At 39.1% G+C, this 17,267-nt stretch overlaps 1 long non-coding RNA gene across 5 annotated transcripts in view; it reads left to right on the forward strand.

The window, feature by feature from the left end:
• Window positions 1–17,267, forward strand: part of LOC143656905 (uncharacterized) — a 142,882-nt gene that overhangs the window by 260 nt on the left and 125,355 nt on the right. Inside the window, exons 2-6 of one of the 5 annotated variants that reach the window (XR_013162624.1) lie at window positions 1,307–6,944; window positions 8,517–11,798; window positions 13,092–13,229; window positions 13,698–13,771; window positions 14,389–15,887. This is a non-coding gene — a long non-coding RNA (uncharacterized LOC143656905). Of the gene's footprint in view, window positions 1–1,306; window positions 11,799–13,091; window positions 13,230–13,697; window positions 13,772–14,388; window positions 15,888–17,267 lie in introns of those variants that run through there. The other 4 variants (XR_013162626.1, XR_013162627.1, XR_013162623.1 and 1 more) reach the window with 4 other exon arrangements.

Raw genomic sequence — 17,267 nt, forward strand, 5'->3', positions numbered from 1 at the left:
TTTAACAATTCTGAAAGCCAGGATGCGGTTTAATGAATGGTGTGTTCTTGTTGAATTGGCAGCATTTTCTCTTTCCTAGTGACTCAGGAAACAATAGTGCATACTAAAACTGATGGAATTGTAGGTTCGATGAAACACAGTAGGTAAAACGCCAACCCAATTAATAGGGTGCGTGGAACCAATCCGTCGTGAAGAGTCAACAGGCACAGTCTCCTTAGTCCGTGAACTGTTTTTAAAAGACTCAGCGTGGTCATCCGTGATTTTGGAAAAGTTGCTGTGAGCGACTGCCATATGATGGACCCAGTCCCAAGCCTGAAATTCACTTTTCCAACCCAGGAGAAACCGGCACTATAAGCTCAGGCACCCGAGATTGTTGGCCCAGTAAAAACCTCAACAAAGTGGCTTTCCCAGTTGGGCAAGTCTCTTTTCAACCCTGGCAAAGTGTAGAATTTCATAGAAGACCTTTTGTTAAATATGGCAGATTTACTTCTTTTTCCTTCTGAGACCCCTCTAATATGATAGGAAAGGGCTTTTATAAAAGCATAAACCCATGAGGGTAAAAAAGAGGGCATCTTGTGGAGCTGGAGCCAGGTGGACAGTGATTGCTGCCTTAAAAGACTGGGTGTTGAAGGCCAGTGGCTGAGCCATCATGCATGAGAATGCAGATGGAAAAGAAGGAGACCCCAGATCTCTCCCTACCCCTGCCGATAGTCCCCTACCTCAGCAGTGACTGGGAAGTGAGCTCCAGGAAGGAGCTGAGTAGCCCATATGATCTGGGCCAGAACTCTGTTTAGAGACTCCTTGGACAGATCTCAGCTCTGCAGCAGCCCCTGGCTCAAACGAGAAGACTGGTGGTTAGGGATCTCCTAGGAGAATGGCCCATCCAGATCCAGGGCTCAAAACTCAGCATCCCCAGGCACTGGGTGTGGGGCAAAGATGAGACAGAGGTCACATGCCGGCTGCAGAGATATAGCAAAGCTGTGTCTGGGAAGAGGCACCTGATGTCCTGAAAAGACTCAAGTGTTGCAAAACTGCTTGAGTCTGGCCTGAAGGAGGCCTTGGGAAATGTGTACCTTTTTGTCTCATCCAGTCACAAGGAAGAAGATGATTCAGCTCCTGCTCCCTCCTCAGTTGTCCTTTAGTTACATTTTTGTCTTTCTTTACCTCTCAGCCCTATAAAATAAAGGGCACTGAACCTCTTGGAGTCTTTGGGTCTCCTCCCAGCTCAGAGTCCCACCTCGTCCCAACTTTAACTATATCTATGTCTCTTGTGTTTCATTCTCAATTCCCCTTTGCCTCCTTTCAGTTCCAACACTGAGCTGCCCTGGTTGTGGCAGGTGGCACCCGAACAGGGACCTGAAAATGGAGGACTCTACGCCGAGACGAGGGGACACTCCCGTGGTGTGCACATGATTTGGAACTAAGGTAAGGGGGAGCACATAAAAGTATAGCCAGGTGTAATAATCATGGGACATTCTGGTTCAAAGGAATGGAAATTATATGAGTATTTAAAGACTGTGCTTAAGGCTAGGGGAGGAGATGTTAGGAGAAGCTAGCTTAATGCCTTTTTAGATTTTGTTCAAGAAACTTGCCCTTGGTTTTCCAAGGAAGGAACAGTCAATCTGGAGACCTGGGTCAGGGTGGGAAAATGGCTAAGAGACCGCTACACACCAGAGGGTCCAGATAAAATAAATACCCATTTGTATGTTTCCTTTGTGATCCTTAATTCAGAAATGTATTGATCCTGACCCACATAGTGGCCGACTCCTGAAAACTGAGACAGCAGAGTCAAGTTGTGAGAAAAATTTAAAGGACGCTGTACAGGGATATGACAGTCTTAAATTATCCTCAAAGATCTCTGCTTCCATAGAACCTACTGCCCCCTCTCCCTAGTTCTGAGAAACCGTTCTGCATAAACAGTCAGATGGGGGTAATGAAATAAAATTACAGGAGGGAGCAAAAACAGAAATGTGTAATTCTGACCCTGAGGAAGAGGAGAGCTATCTAAATTCAGTTTTGCAAGACATTCATTTCAGTACTGCCGCTAGTGGGGCTCCTAGTAGTAGGAAAGTGACCTTTGAGTCTAAAACCCCTTCCTCTCTATCACTTTCTCCTCTACAAAAAAAAAGCATTCTTGGGGCCCAAGTGAAGTGAAGATACCACCTGCAAGTGAAGATACCACTAGGTTTCAGGTTTTTACTTTCCTGGTGAGACTGGAACCTAACAATCCTGCTAATTTGTTGCATTATCACGAGCCAATCTGTTTTAAAACTTTGGAATACTTGAAATCAGCTACTGCTATGTACGGTGCCACTTCCCCTTTTGTGCGTGGCCTGTTTCCTCGAACTTCTCCCATGGCTTCACATGACTGGTTGACCATAGCTAAAGCCTGTCTTAATTCTGGGGATTATTTGCTGTGGAAAACTAGTTTTTATGAACTTTGTGTGGAGCAAGCCGGGCATATTCAACAACATCAAGTTCCCATAAAGGGTAGAAATGCTTACAGAATGGGTCTGTTATAATATGTACAGCAATAGCTTTGTTTCACCTTGCAGGCTTATCAGCAGATTGCTGTAGCTGCCCACAGGGCTTGGCATAAATTACCCAATAAGGGAGAAAAGATTTTAGACATCACTGCAGTCAGGCAGGGTCCTGATGAGCCTTTTCAGGATTTTGTAGCTTGATTGTTTACCACAGTTGGGTGCATAGTGAGGTAGGTTGAAGCAGGAAAATTAATGGTAAAACAATTGACCTTTTAAAATGCTAATAAGGTCTATAAGGAAGCTTTATGACCCTGTAGAAGAAAGGCCAATATTCAAGAAATGATTCGCATTTGTGCAGACATTTGGCCGGCCCATATTCAGAGATTAGCCATGGCTTCTGCTCTCAGAGAGGTGTTTCAAAGCCAAGGAAAGAGGGGTTGAAACTGTTTCAAATGTGGTAAAGCAGGATACTTTGCAAAGCACAGTAAAGCTGTAGGCAAAAACTTGTCAAAAATGTTGCAGTGACCTCAAGACCCTAGAGTGCCGGGCACATGTCCCCGATGCCAGTGTGGTAAACACTGGGCTAATGAGTGTCAGTCTCAAACTGATATCAATGATCAGCCTTTAGGACACCATCAGGGAAACTGTCTTGGGAGCCAGCCCCTACCCCGCCAAATAGTAGGGGTTACTGCTCTCAATCTAGCTGAACCCCAAACCGGTATTCATTCAGAACCTCTTCCAAGCAACCTGAGGGAGTGTAGGATTGGACCTCAGCCCCACCTCCAGATATGAACTAACTCCAGAAATGGGACCTCAGGCCATCACTACAGGGGTATATGGGCCTCTCCCCAGAGGGACAGTTGGTCTAATACTAGGGAGAAATAGCATGTCTCTTAAAGGGTATCAAATTTTATCTGGGGTTATAGATGAAAATTATACAGGAGAAATAAAGGTTATAGCCCTTACTACTCATACTATTGTTCACATTTTACCAGAAAACAAAATAGCAAAACTTCTTGTTTTCCCTAACATCAAGACTGAAAGTGTCAACATCTGAACCTCGAGGAAGTAAAGAGTTTGAGTCATCTAATGTGGCGTACTGGAGTCAAGCTGTTCAAAAGGGTAGACCAGAATTAGATTTACAAATCAATAGAAAATCATTTAAGGGCATTATTGATACCGGGGCTGATGTATCTGTCATTGCCTCTTGACACTGGTCAAATGCCTGGCCTTGCCGAAATAGAAGCTCAGAGCTTCAGGGTATTGGGGGTGCTACAGCCCCTCTGCAAAGTGCTCTAGCCCTCTGGTGGGAAGATAAAGAAGGAAACATAGGCTGTTTCACCCCCTTTATTCTTTCAAATCTCCCTGTTAATTTATGGGGAAGAGATATTCTGGAACGCAGGGGAATAGTTTTAGTTAGCCCTAGCAGTATTGTTACTCATCAAATGTTTCAGCAATATTTTATACCTAATAAAGTACTAGGGAAACACCAGAAAGGGCGGGCAGAGCCCATACAACTGAGCAGGCATCAAGGTAGAAATGGCCTAGGTTACCATTCTCAGGATTTTTAATGGGGGGTGTTGTGGCATAATTTTATCCTTGGCCTGGTGGCTTAGTCTCTTTCTCTCCCTCCCTCGCCATTTTGGCACCTCCGGTTCTTCTAGACCTCTGAATTACAAGCCTCACCGGCGACTAGTGATGATGCAGTCTTGTCTCTCTAACCCTATTGGTCTTCTCCTTAGTCCTCCACCTACCCAACATCCTCTGCTACAGGTACACTCAGGAACAGCATCTCTATGGTCACAGTCACTCATCCGTCCTCCCTGTGTGATTGGCTACCCTCCCCTGGAGGCCATGCCCTAACTCCGCCTCTCCTCAAACTGTATATAATCCAGGGCTCACCGAGCCTCGTGGTCTTTAGCTACTGGCGGCCCTGGCATAAGCGTCTACCAACAATAAAGCTACCTCGCTTTATGCCTTAATTGGCTCGGCCTCCAGTCCTTTAGACCCGCAGCGAGGTCTCCTGCGTGCGCCCCTTGGACCCAGACCCCCGGCTCGAGCCCCTTTTCTGAGTGCAGCAGTGTCGTCTAGCAAGCAGTGAGAAGCTGAGGAGTAGAGGGTCCCTGATAGTTTAGCGGTTAGGCCAAACCGCAGGGTGTCATGACCTAGTGGCTTGGATAATTAGCAAGGGTAGGACATGGTTATTACAACTTGTGGGCCTTGAACCTCAGTATATCACACTTCCTTTTACCATTCAACAACAAAATTGGCTATGGCAATTTTCTAGTTCTTGTCAATTAGCATTAGCCAACTTTACTGGTCAATTCAATACCCATTACTCACCTAAGAAAATTTTGCAATTAACCATGCAAACGGCATTTGTTTTCCCTCAAATCATAGTTCAAACGCCTTTTTCCAAGGCCCGTACCTTGCTTACTGATGATTCAGTGCAAGAAGGGCAGGATATTACTCCTCCACCATGTGAAAGGTAATTCAAACACCATTTCAGTCAGCACAATGAGCAAAAATCCAATCGTTATTTTAGCTCTTACTGACTTTGCCTATTGTTCTAGTTTGCTAGCTGCTGGAATGCAATATACCCGAAACGGAATGGCTTTTAAAAGGGGGAATTTAATGAGTTGCTAGTTTACAGTTCTAAGGCTGAGAAAATGTCCCAATTAAAACAAGTCTATAGAAATGTCCAATCAAAGGCATCCAGGGAAGGATACCTTGGTTCAAGAAGGCTGATGAAGTTCAGGGTTTCTCTCTCAAGTGAGAAGGCACATGGCAACACAGGCAGGGCTTCTCTCTCGGCTGGAAGGGCACATGGCGAATACGGCGTCATCTGATAGCTTCCTCTCCTGGCTTCCTATTTCATGAAGCTCCCCGGGAGGCGTTTTCCTTCTTCATCTCCAAAGGTCACTGGCTGGTGGACTCTCTGCTTCATGGTGCTGCAGCATTCTCTGCTCTCTCTGAGTCTCTCATTCTCCAAAATATTTCCTCTTTTATAAAGAGTCCAATAAACCATTCAAGACCCACCCAAATGGGTGGAGACATGTCCCTTAATCCAGTTTAACAACCACTTTTGACTAAATCCCATCATTCAGGCAGATAATCTCATTACAGTTTCAAACATACAGTGTTGAATAAAGATTATTCTACCTTTATGAAATGGGATTTGTATTAAAACATGACTTCTTAGGGGGCATACTTCCTTTGAAACCAGCACACCTATGAAAACCTAAATATCTACAGTGACAGCAATTATGTTGTTGGTATGATGAAAATTATAGAAACTGCTGTCATTGGACACACTAGTAATGAAGAATTATTTCATCTATTCTTTAAACTTCAGTCACTGATTAGGGCCCATAAGCATCATTGCTTCATCAGTCACATACGTGCCCATTCTAACTTACCCACACTCCTTTAGCTTTTGGCAGTGCAATGGCTAATCAATTGGTAGCAGTTGTCATATTTCCTACTCCCTATTAAGAGGCTGTTGCAGATCATAGCCTCCATCATCAAAATGTCAAGGCACTAAGAAAACAGTTTAAACTTACTAGAGAACAAGCCAGACAAATCATTAAGCAGTATGGTCAGTGCAGCATTCATTACCCACTTCTTAATAACTGGTATCGATCCAAGAGGCTTAGCTGCTAATCACCTGTGACAACTGGATGTACTCACATCCCAGCTTTTGGATGTCTGTGTTGGGTCCATGTTTCTATTGATACTTTCTTGGGTTTCATTTTTTGCCTTGGCATAAACCTGAGAAAGTGCCAAGTATATAATCAATCATTGCCTCACTGCTTTCACTGTCATGGGAAAATCTAAAGAAATTAAAACTGATAATGGGCTTGGTTATATATTAGCAAAATTTTGAGCATTTGCTTATCAATTACACATTGGACTTAAAACTGGTATTCCCCATAACCCCCAAGGTCAGGCAATTGTTGAATGAGCACATTCAACACTTAAAACACAAATTTTAAAACTTAAAGGGGAAAATGGACTGTGCCTCTACACCACATAATCTACTGAATCATTCCTTATTTACTTTAAATTTTTAGAACTGTGATGAGGAGGGTACTACTGCCATAGAAAGGCATTTTCAGAACTCATCTTCTCGCCCTAAAGGATGTACCTTATGGAAGAATTTAGCTACCGGACAATGGAAGGGCCCTGATCCTATTCTAATTTGGGGTAGAGGTCATGCTTTTGTTTTTCCAGAGAATTCATCTAAGCCGGTATGGATCCCTAAAGGTTTGTGAGGCAACATGAACCCAGAGGAGCGTCTCATCCTGCCATTCAAGAAATGGAGGCTCATCCCTGAAATAACCGTGACTGCGGAGGTGGGACCCCTGAAACCAACCATCTCTATTCCAGCAGAACAGAGCGTTGCCAAGACTTGATGCCCGATGACTAAAACAACAAGGGGTGCAGCATACCCTACTTGGGGTCAGTTGAAAAAATTAACATCTGACGCTCAGGAAGTCACTCATAGGCAAGGCATGGAAATAAAACTGAGATGTCTCCTTCTTGCCATGATGGCCCTGGTAACTACTCAGATAAGTATGCTAAGTGGCCACCTACAGCAAAACCAAATTTATTAGACTTATTTTCCTAACCCTCCCATAGTACACATAGTTACCTGGAAAGGAGAATCAGTACCAATATTTACTAATGATACCCCCTTATTGGGAGATATACTGATGATCATATTACTCCTGAGTATAAGCTATTTAATTGTCTAGGTTTTAATCTCCTAATACCTATCTGTATTTCCATAAATACAAATAAAGCTTATTGTCTTGAATCATGACCTCAATTTAAAACTACAGTTTTATCCAATGGGTCTTCTTGGATAGATGAAATGTTAAAATTTCAAGGATTTAGTGACATCAGCCTTGAGCCCCTTAATTCCAGCCAACCTAGGCCACCTTTTCCAGTATGCCATCCTCATTAGCTCAGGTGGGTTCAAGGGATCCATCCCCCATGTGTATATCTGTGACCTATGAGATATGAGAGAACGAGTAACAAAAGTATTTTTGACTGAACCTATAATATCAGTGACACCAGTAACAAAGAGGAAAATACCACTGGAGGATTTATTGCAACCATCCTCACACCAGTGAAGGACATTATCAAAAGGAAATTTGGAAGCTTGCTATGGCCATATCTTTCATTAACTGAACTAGCCATAGTCTTGCAGACTTAGGAGATGTGGGGACTGAAAGTATTGGACTCTGAGCATGTGTTCAACACCCTTATGTACTACTCAATGGAAATATTAACATCAACAAAACTGAAAATCATTATGTACCAATTGCAATCTTACTAATTGTATAAATTAAACAAAGCATCTGGGTCCCAAATTGTTGTACTTTACCAGCCCTCCTTTGTTATGATCCCCACCAATATCTCTGGAACTTGGTTTAGTTATAGAGGTCTTCAGGTATTAAAGGAAATACATAATCAGCTTGCTCACCCTCATTGAGCATTGGGGTTAATTATTTTTGGAATAGTTACTCTCATCACATTATTAGTTTACCTTAACCACTTCTGCAGTTGTTCTTTCTCAAAGTGTACAAAATGCCCATTTTGTTAATAACCTAGTTTAAAACACTTCTGTTGTCTTGCAAGAGCAAGAACAAATAGATCTTAAATTAAAATTCAAGCTTAATGCCTTAGAGACCGCAGCCGTAGGCACTGGTAATGAGGTAGAAAGTTTAAAATTCAGACAAAAGTTGCCATGCCACACTAATTGTCAGTACGTGAATCCAATTCTGTATAATCCATCATTATGGAGCTGGCCTAAAGTTCAAAAGCATTTGCAGGGAATTTGTAGCCACCATAATATCAGTTTAAATTTAAACAGTTACATGAAGGAATTCTGAGCATGTAAAGAAGTCATGATGAAGTTCTTGAGTGATTTACAAGGCTTTAACCCTCTAACTATTTTAAAATATTCAGCTTGGTATTTAATGGCTATAATCCTTTTGCTAGTAATTTTGTTTCTTATCATTTCAGTTGGAATCTGGATCCTCTGAAACCAAATCTGAATCCTCCAATTAAATACCTTCAAACTGCGTTTAAAAAATAAAAAAGGGGGAGATGTTGGGCACAGATGAGACAGAGGCCACATGCTCACTGCAGAGATATAGCAAAGCTGTCTCTGTGAGAAAAGGCACCTGATGATATCCTGAAAACACTAAAGTGTTGCAAAGCTGCATGAGTCTGGGGCAAAAGGATGCCTTGGGAAATGTGTGACTTTGTGACTCATCCAGTCACAGGAAGCAGATGGTTCACTTCCTCCTCCTGCGTTCTTTAATCACATTTTTGACTTTCTTTACCTCGCAGCCCTATAAAATAAACCGTGCTGAACCTCCTGGGGTCTTTGAGTCTCCATCTGAGCTCAGAGTCCCACCTGGCCCCAGCTTTAATTATATTTCTGCCTCTGTGTTTCTTTCTCTACGTTTCCTTCCTTCAGTCCTGACACTGAGCTGCCCTAGTTGCAGCATTGGGAGCATCTCACTGGTCACGAGCCTGAAAATACCGGGGTCCCCAGACACTAAAGTATAGGGATGAATAACGAAGGAAGAGGGACTCAGAAGGAACATGGATGATTCTTACACATCTCTTCTTGGCATGTATATTAAGGGTTTTTCTAGGGTATTTCCATAACAGCAGAATTGATGGGTAATAAATATTGCATTGTTCAGCATCATAATTTAATAGCAAATTGTTTTTCCAAAATAATAGGACCACTTCAAACAGCAATGTATAATACTTCATACTATTCTGCATCCTTTTTAATTTTTTTTTTTTTTTTACTTGGGCAGGCACTGGAAATCGAACATGGCAGGCAAGCATTCTTACCTGCTGAGCCACCGTGGCCCGCCCGCCTGCCCTTTTTTAATTTTATCAGTAGGTGTGAAATGGTATCTGGTGATCTTTGCATTTTCCTCATTCTCAGTAAATCTGACATTTTGGTTTGGGGCACTTTATGTTTTCTTTTGTGTGACATGATTTTTCAAGTCTTTTTCTTATCTTTCTCCTGTATTGTCTTTTAATATGAGTTGTAATTCTTAAAATAGTCTAAATACTGTTGCTTTGTCAGTATCATAAGTATCTTATCCTAGGTTATGATTTGCCTTTCACTTTGTTTACAGTGTCTTTTGATGGAAAGAAGTTACTAATATTCGTATATTAAACTTTATCTCCTCTGTTTGTATACTTGTCTAATTTCCAGCAATCTTGTTAAGCTCTCTTATTCTAAAAAGTTATCTGTATATTCTTTAGGATTTTCAGATATTAATCTCTGCATAATGGTAATCTCAGGTCAATTTAATGTCTTGGCTAGAACCTCTAGAAAGATTGCCTATAAATAGCGATAATGAGCATTGTGCTTTAAAAAAGAATCCTTCTAGTGTTACTATAGATGTTTTTTGCAGGTCTTTGTTAAAGATTCCCTTTATTACTAGTTTGTGAAGAGGTTTTCCTTTTTTTTAAAATTTCTTTTTCCTTGAGAAAAAATGTCTTAAATTTATAGCAAATCTGAAAGTAAGTTCAAAGAGTTTTTTCCCCCTTAATCGTTTTAGAGTAAGTAACTTATCTGTTGTATCCTCACTCATAGTTTATATTTCCTGTAAACAAAAATATTCTACTACATAACTGCAATACAACAATCAAAATCAGGAAATTAACATCAATACTATACTAGCCTTTAGTCCTCGAACATTTGAATTTCACTCATTAGCGCAAAAATACCCTTTATGGGAAAATGAGCCAGTTCAGAATCAGATTTTGTTGTTTGTCGTCATTCTTTGGTCTCCTTCAATCTAGAAGCACTCAGTCTTTCCTTGCCTTTCAAAACCTTGATATTTTTGAAGATTGCAGACCATTTGTTTTGTAGAGTGACCCTCAGCTTGTGTCTATAACACTTCCACTTCATCAAATTCAAGTTACACGTCTTTGGCAGAAATATCACAAAAGTGATTCATATCTTTCCATTGCCTCCTATCAGGTGGAATATGATTTCTCTTCCTTTACTGGTTATAAGTGATCCCTTCATTTGTAGTGGTATCTGCTAGGGTTCTCCATGGTGGAGTTAACTCTTGTTTTTGTAATTGATAATTATTTTATGGGGATATACTTTGAGACTATGGAAATACCCTATTCTTCATCAAATATTCTATCTACTCCTCATTGATCTACCTACCTATCTAATCTGTATGAGTGCATGACATTTCAGTTTAATGCATTATTCTCATTGTTTATTTTGATGCCTGAGTTGTTCCAAATTTGACCAGCTACTTCAAACTGGATTCTATATCCTTTTAACATGTCCTCATCATGCTTTGAGCATTTAAAAAGAAATCAATAAATGCTAACTTGGGTCAAATGCTTTTCTGCCTCTGTATGGATAATCTTGTGGTTTTTCTCCCTTTGATCTGTTATTGTGGAGAATCACATTAATTTTAACAGCAAGAAAATTTGTTTGACTGGATTAATGCAATTTTTATACATGACTGGATGTACTTTGATATAATATTTTTAGAAATTTTACATCCTGTTCATCAATAGGACAGTTAGTTCCTTTCCTCCACTTTGCTCATTATCATATCAGATTTATTCTTGCTACAAAGGTTTAGTTGGAGAGTGATCCTACTTTTTTTGTCCTCAGGTAGATTTTGTGTAAGAACAATTCCCTGAAAGTTTAGTAGAGTATCAAAAGTGCATGTAGTTTAGTATAGATGATAAATCCAAAGTTGAGTGAGTTTGTTTTCTAAGATATAACCTGATCTCAAGATTTTAACAAACATTTAGAAGGTAAGCATCATTTTGAAAGATTTTTTTTTTTGAAAGAGAATCTGTTAAGCGAGTTTTATGTATAATGGTTATTTTATTTTCTTTATGGAGTCTCACTACTGGCTATAGGAGAAATGTAGCTAGTATGCCCTAGGATTGTAATTTTTATGGAGCATCGCTCCCCTTCCCAATCTAGCCACCACCCTCTTTTGATTGTGTGGCTTTAATACATTTATTCACGGAAATTAAAAGCGTGTGCTGATATCATGTTTTCAACAACAAAAAAATCATTACCTCATTTCTATGCTTTGGGATTAATAAGTACAGTTCTTATTAAGCAGGGAGCACTGTTCTGAACTAGGAAATGTAACAGTGTACTTGGTCTGTATTTTACATGCCTGCATGGAGAAGGACTACTGTTACCCAGGGGAAAATACGTGACTTAGTAGCTGTGTATAGGGAAGCCATTGGATTGAATGTTTCATATGAATAAAATCTATTGTAAGTATATTTTGTAGGGAATTTGTCTTCAGTTCAGTTTATGAACTGAGATTGTGTATGATACATTTCACTTATTTTGGTGTACAAAAATAATGTCAATTTTTACAAAATATATATATTTAAGTATAAAGACACATTTAAGCATATTTATAGTTGTAGCTTAAAACCTGAATCGTATCGTATCTTGTCTTCTCAGATGTTCAGTCACATCTGAAAATATTCAATTTAGGCTCAGATATTCATCTTTTGACCACTTATCATATTTGTGACAAGTTTGAGCTAAGTTTGGGTCTGTATAGTCCATATACTTCAGATGTGTATGTACCTGAGAGACGAAATGTTTGACAGAAAAATATTTTGCTGCTCTATTAAAATCTCTTTTGTGTGTTTTTTTTAAGAGTTTTTAATTATTAGCATAAGGTAAATCTTATGCCTAGATGATGGCTGTCTAAAGTTCTGAAAAAATCCTATAACTCTTGGTTTTTAGGTAAATCAGATATGTAAAACTAGTCATAGTAATTTTTTAATTTTTATCCATGTTTTAGAGCTTTACATGCCTAAGTAAGAGACTTAGTGAATGGGGAATTAAACTGCTATATAGATTGCTATATAAATCTACAGAATCTATTAATTTGAAATAATACCAAGTGTATATATTTTTATTCTTAGGCACTGCCTCTTAATTTTGGAGCAATAGTCTATATTAATATAAGGTGTATTTTTACAATTTCTCATGATATAGAGGGTTTTTTTACATGATTCATTAAAGTTTTTTTTTTCTTTCTAGGCTACATCTATGAAGTGGTTATAGGAAATATCAAGTTATTTTTATTCTGTTTAATTTTTCTTTTGTAGGTTATCCCAGGATGTTTTGGTTATTTAGAACTGTCGTACTCAAATATTTGACATGTAAAATCTTTGACATTGCAGATAAAGGGAGTACATGTTTTTGCTTATACTTCAATGACTTGATAAAAAAAATCAAAAAAGCTAATAATGAACTATGTGAATTATTAAAGTGTTGCTGTTTAAATAAATTCCAGGATGAAGTCTACTCACTTATTATTTCATGTATTTACTATAAAATAAACTAAATGTGACTGTAAATCTCTATTTTCCAGGTTGAATTTCTTGAAACATTTTAAAATTTTAGACATTTGAGCACACATTTTAAATGTATACAGCCATCTTTTTCTGGCTTCTTTATAATCCATGTTTCTAATAGCTAAAGATACCATATTCAGACCTCTTAAACTGTAACTCAGTATAGTCCTGCTCTCTCTTTTTTTCCAGATTTCTGGTCGGTTCTCATAAAAGTTTTATTTATAAGGCTTGATGTACAATATTGCAGTGGGGCTTCAGTATTTTCTAATTTAATCCAAGTTGACCTTACTCAAAGAAGACTCCTCCCCATTCCACTCCCCTTGGAAGGTGAGTAGAAGAGAAAATAAGATGAAATAATTCTGATTTGTAATGTTAAGGATTCTTCTTAAACCCATGATGGTTTTCTTAGTTTGTTTTAGTTTCGTATTCAGCACATCTTAAGTCAGGAGGCTCTCAAAGACATAATTAGAAAAAGCAACACAGCAACCAATGCTGAAAGTATAAAATAAACAACTTGTCTTTCCTATATTCATTTTTTTTTGTATGCTGTATGGTGGGGTCACATTTTATTATTTTTCCATGTGAACATCCCATTATTTCAGTACCATTTGTTGAAGTTTTGTTTGCTTTTGTTGTTTGTTTTGCTTATTTTGGGGGGGTGGGGGGATGATGTGCATGGACTGGGAATTGAACCTGGGTTTCCCACGTGACAGGTGAGAATTCTACCACTGAACTACCCTTGCAACCCCATCATGTATTCGTTTCTATTGGCTATCTTTCTTTCTTCTGTAATAGATTAAAGCTGTGGTTGAGAAACTGGATTCTGTGAAGTCCTAGGATTTCCAAGGGCTCCTGGGGCCCATCTCCAGGTAATCTTTCTTTCCTCCAGAACAGATTCACTTCAGTCCCTTACATATTGGACATTTACATAGGTTTTCTTATAAACAGGGAATTACTTTGCTTAATAAAGACAAAAAACAATTGGTCTATTATATAGGTCATCTAAACCTTGCATAGACATTTTTTAAGAGTATAAAACTATAGTCTTGAATGCATTTATTTATTCATCCATTCATTGTGTACTTCCTGCCCTGTTCTCAGCAGTGTAATGCATGCTACAGATACAAAGCTGAACAAGGCATGGTCTATTGGGAGATGGAAACTCTCCCTTTCAATTGCAGTGCAATGTAATGGATACAACTAAAGTACAAGTGCTATAGGAATCTACAGGGAAGGCTTCTAGAGGAAACTATTATAATAAGCTTAAAAGGGATTGGGTCAACCAGAATATAAGTGAGCAAGAAAAAAAGTGAAAGAGCCCAGATTCCATGTTTATGAAATCTGCCTCCTCACTGGTAGAAGACAAGCCAGTTAAGGAATGGATTCAGATTAAATTGATTTTCAGTTTGCTAAAGCTGCTGGAATGCAATATACCAGAAATAGGTTGGCTTTTTCAATAGGAATTTATTTGGTTTCAAATTTACAGTTCTAAGACCATATAAATGTCCAAATTAAGGCAGCAAGAGGAAGATACCTTCTCTAAGGAACGACTGTTGGCATCCGGGGTTCCTCTGTCACATGCAAAGGCAAGTGGTGATACTGGCCCTTTTTCTCTTCTGGGTTCTGGATTCAGAATGGCTCTCTCCCCCTGCAGATGTCTCTGGGCATTTCTTTCTTAGAGTCTCTGAGCTCTGTGAGTTTCATCTGTCTTTTATCCTCTCAGAGGGGACCCCAGCAAAGGGATTAAGATCCGCCTTGAATGGGCTGGGTCACATCTCCATGGAAACATCCCAATCAAAAGATCCTACCCAACAATAGGTCTGCTCACAAAAGAATGGATTAAAAGAACATAGTAGACATAGGCCAGACTGAGTGAAGTATAAAGACACTGTGAACCCCAAAGCTCATTTTGCTTCCCAACCTCCCTAACCTCTTTGCCTTCTTAACTGTTCCAGGCCAGCTGTGTAGGTATTCACTGGAGCTAGAGAGAAAATATTTCCTTGAAGGAAGTTGGAAACTGCTGTCTTCCATAGCCTTCCAGAGTCTTCCACTTTTAACCAGCTTTATAAACATTATCTCCTATCCTTTTATCCTTCTTTGAATTCATTCTAAGTTTTCTGTTATCACTAAAACGTGGCCCTGAGAGTAAATACCTTTCTCTGGCCATCAGAAGTCAGCTTCAATTCTCTTGATCCACTCACAGCTCTCCTGTAATTATTAACTCTTGATAATTTCACCTTTCCTTCAATATTTTATCAGGCATTCCATCTATAATGTCTGTTATTCCTGCTTCTTCTATGTCTCCCCATGGATAAATAATAAATGATGGCTCAGTTTGAAAAAAATAAAACATAGACAAATATTATCATGCCTCCATCATATGAACTAACTATAATATAAAAACCTGATGAACTGAAGTTGAGAACATGTATTATCAGATTGGGGTCTATTGTAAAATGTCCTAGATTGTAAGCTCTTACAGCAGTCACTTATATTCAGGAATTGTGATTATTTCTAAATTCTGAGATACTGAGCTGTTTTGTTTGTAACCTGGTTGTTCCCAGAAGCTTTGGATGTTTATGAGATACCTGAGAATCAGAGTTTGAACTCTGAAGCTATGAAAGTCAGCAGTACCCCATACAGAAACTGTTTAAAGTTGAAGAAGTGATCAGACTTTGAACAGAGATATGAATGAAGCTGATCTAGATAGGACTAAGGTAAATCAGAATACAGCGTAAAGGATGATATTGTCCATATTTTAAAATTTCAGCTTCTCTGTGAGATCAAAGGAAGAAATGTTTATTTGATGCAAAATTTATGTTTGTATGGTCAGTTTAGTTGAACATCATAAGTACATGGAATCTTGAATAGGGTGTGAGATTTTGTTGGTTTGTCCAGGTTAGTGTGATGCCCCGATACATCCCAGAGTAATTTGGGCAGGGAATAAAGAAGTATTTGCAGAGTCCCCTTGGGGGAATGGGGAGAAAGGAGGACATATTCAACTTCCCCAAAGTATTTGCAGAGTCCCCTTGGGGGAATGGAGAGAAAGGAGGACATATTCAACTTCCCCATTTGGAGAATTTCTGATCTTCTTGCAAGCAGTGGGGAAACTTATTCCTGCAAAGGATAGGCTAAACCTACTTAAAATTAGGTCTAAGAGTCCCCCCTCCTCCCAGAGAATGTTTTGTTGCTCAGAAGTGGCCTCTCTCTCTCTAAGCCAACTCAGCATGTGAACTCTTGGTCTTTCCTCCTACCTGGCACATGACTTCCAGGGGTATAAATCTCCCTGGCAGCATGGGACAGAAAGGCTGGGATAAGCTAGGACCCAGCATCAAGAGATTGAGAAAGCCTTCTTGACCAAAAAGGGGAAGAGAAAAATGAGAAAAAACAAAGTTTCAATGACAGAGATTTCAGAGTCGAGAGTTATCCTGGAGGTTATTCTTATGTATTGTATAGATATCCCTTTTTAGTTTATGGTGTATTGGAGTGGCTATAGGAAAGTACCTGAAACTGTTGAACTGTGTTCCTGTAGCCTAGATTCTTGAAGATGATTGTATAAAGATATAACGTTTACAATGTGACTGTGTGATGGTAAGAACCTTATGTCTGATGTTCCTTATATCCAGGGTATGGACAAATGAGTTAAAAATATGAATAAAATTAAATAAATACTAGGGGAAAGAGGGTAAAGTAAATTGGGCAGATGGAAACACTAGGGGTCAATGAGAGGGAGGGGCAAGGTATATGGTATGTATGATTTTTTCTTTTTCCTTTTTATTTATTTTTCTGGAATGATGCAAATATTCTAAAAAATAACACACAACTATGTGATGATGTTGTGAGCCACTGATTGTGCACCATGTACAGAAAGTGTGTGTGTGAAGATTTTTCTCAATAAAAAAAAAATTCAGGCGGGCCGCGGTGGCTCAGCGGGCAAAGTGCTTGCCTGCTATGCCGGAGGACCTCGGTTCGATTCCCGGCCCCAGCCCATGTAACAAAAACGGAGAAACAGAATACAATAAAACAAGAAAATGTTTAAAGATGTTTCCCTTTCTTCCTTCCTTCCTTCCTTCTATCCTTCCTTCCTTCTCTCTGTCTAAAAAAAAAAAAAAAAAAAAAAAAAAAAAAAAAAAAAAAATTCAGCCAGGTATGATGGCTTGCTAAATGGAGTTTAACTAGCCCAGACTTATTTAAAATTCCTAATTGCATCAAAACCTCCTATGGCATAAAACTAAAATCCAGTTATCAAATAAAATATTTTGAATATATGCATTAAGAAAAAGAAATAGTCCCTCTGAAAGTGTTTGTGTAGAATTGATATTATTTCTTTAAATAGTTGATAAAATTTACCAATAATGCTATCTG

Source organism: Tamandua tetradactyla, chromosome 15 (assembly GCF_023851605.1).
Source record: "Tamandua tetradactyla isolate mTamTet1 chromosome 15, mTamTet1.pri, whole genome shotgun sequence".
In the NCBI taxonomy this organism is placed as follows: Eukaryota; Metazoa; Chordata; class Mammalia; order Pilosa; family Myrmecophagidae; genus Tamandua; species Tamandua tetradactyla.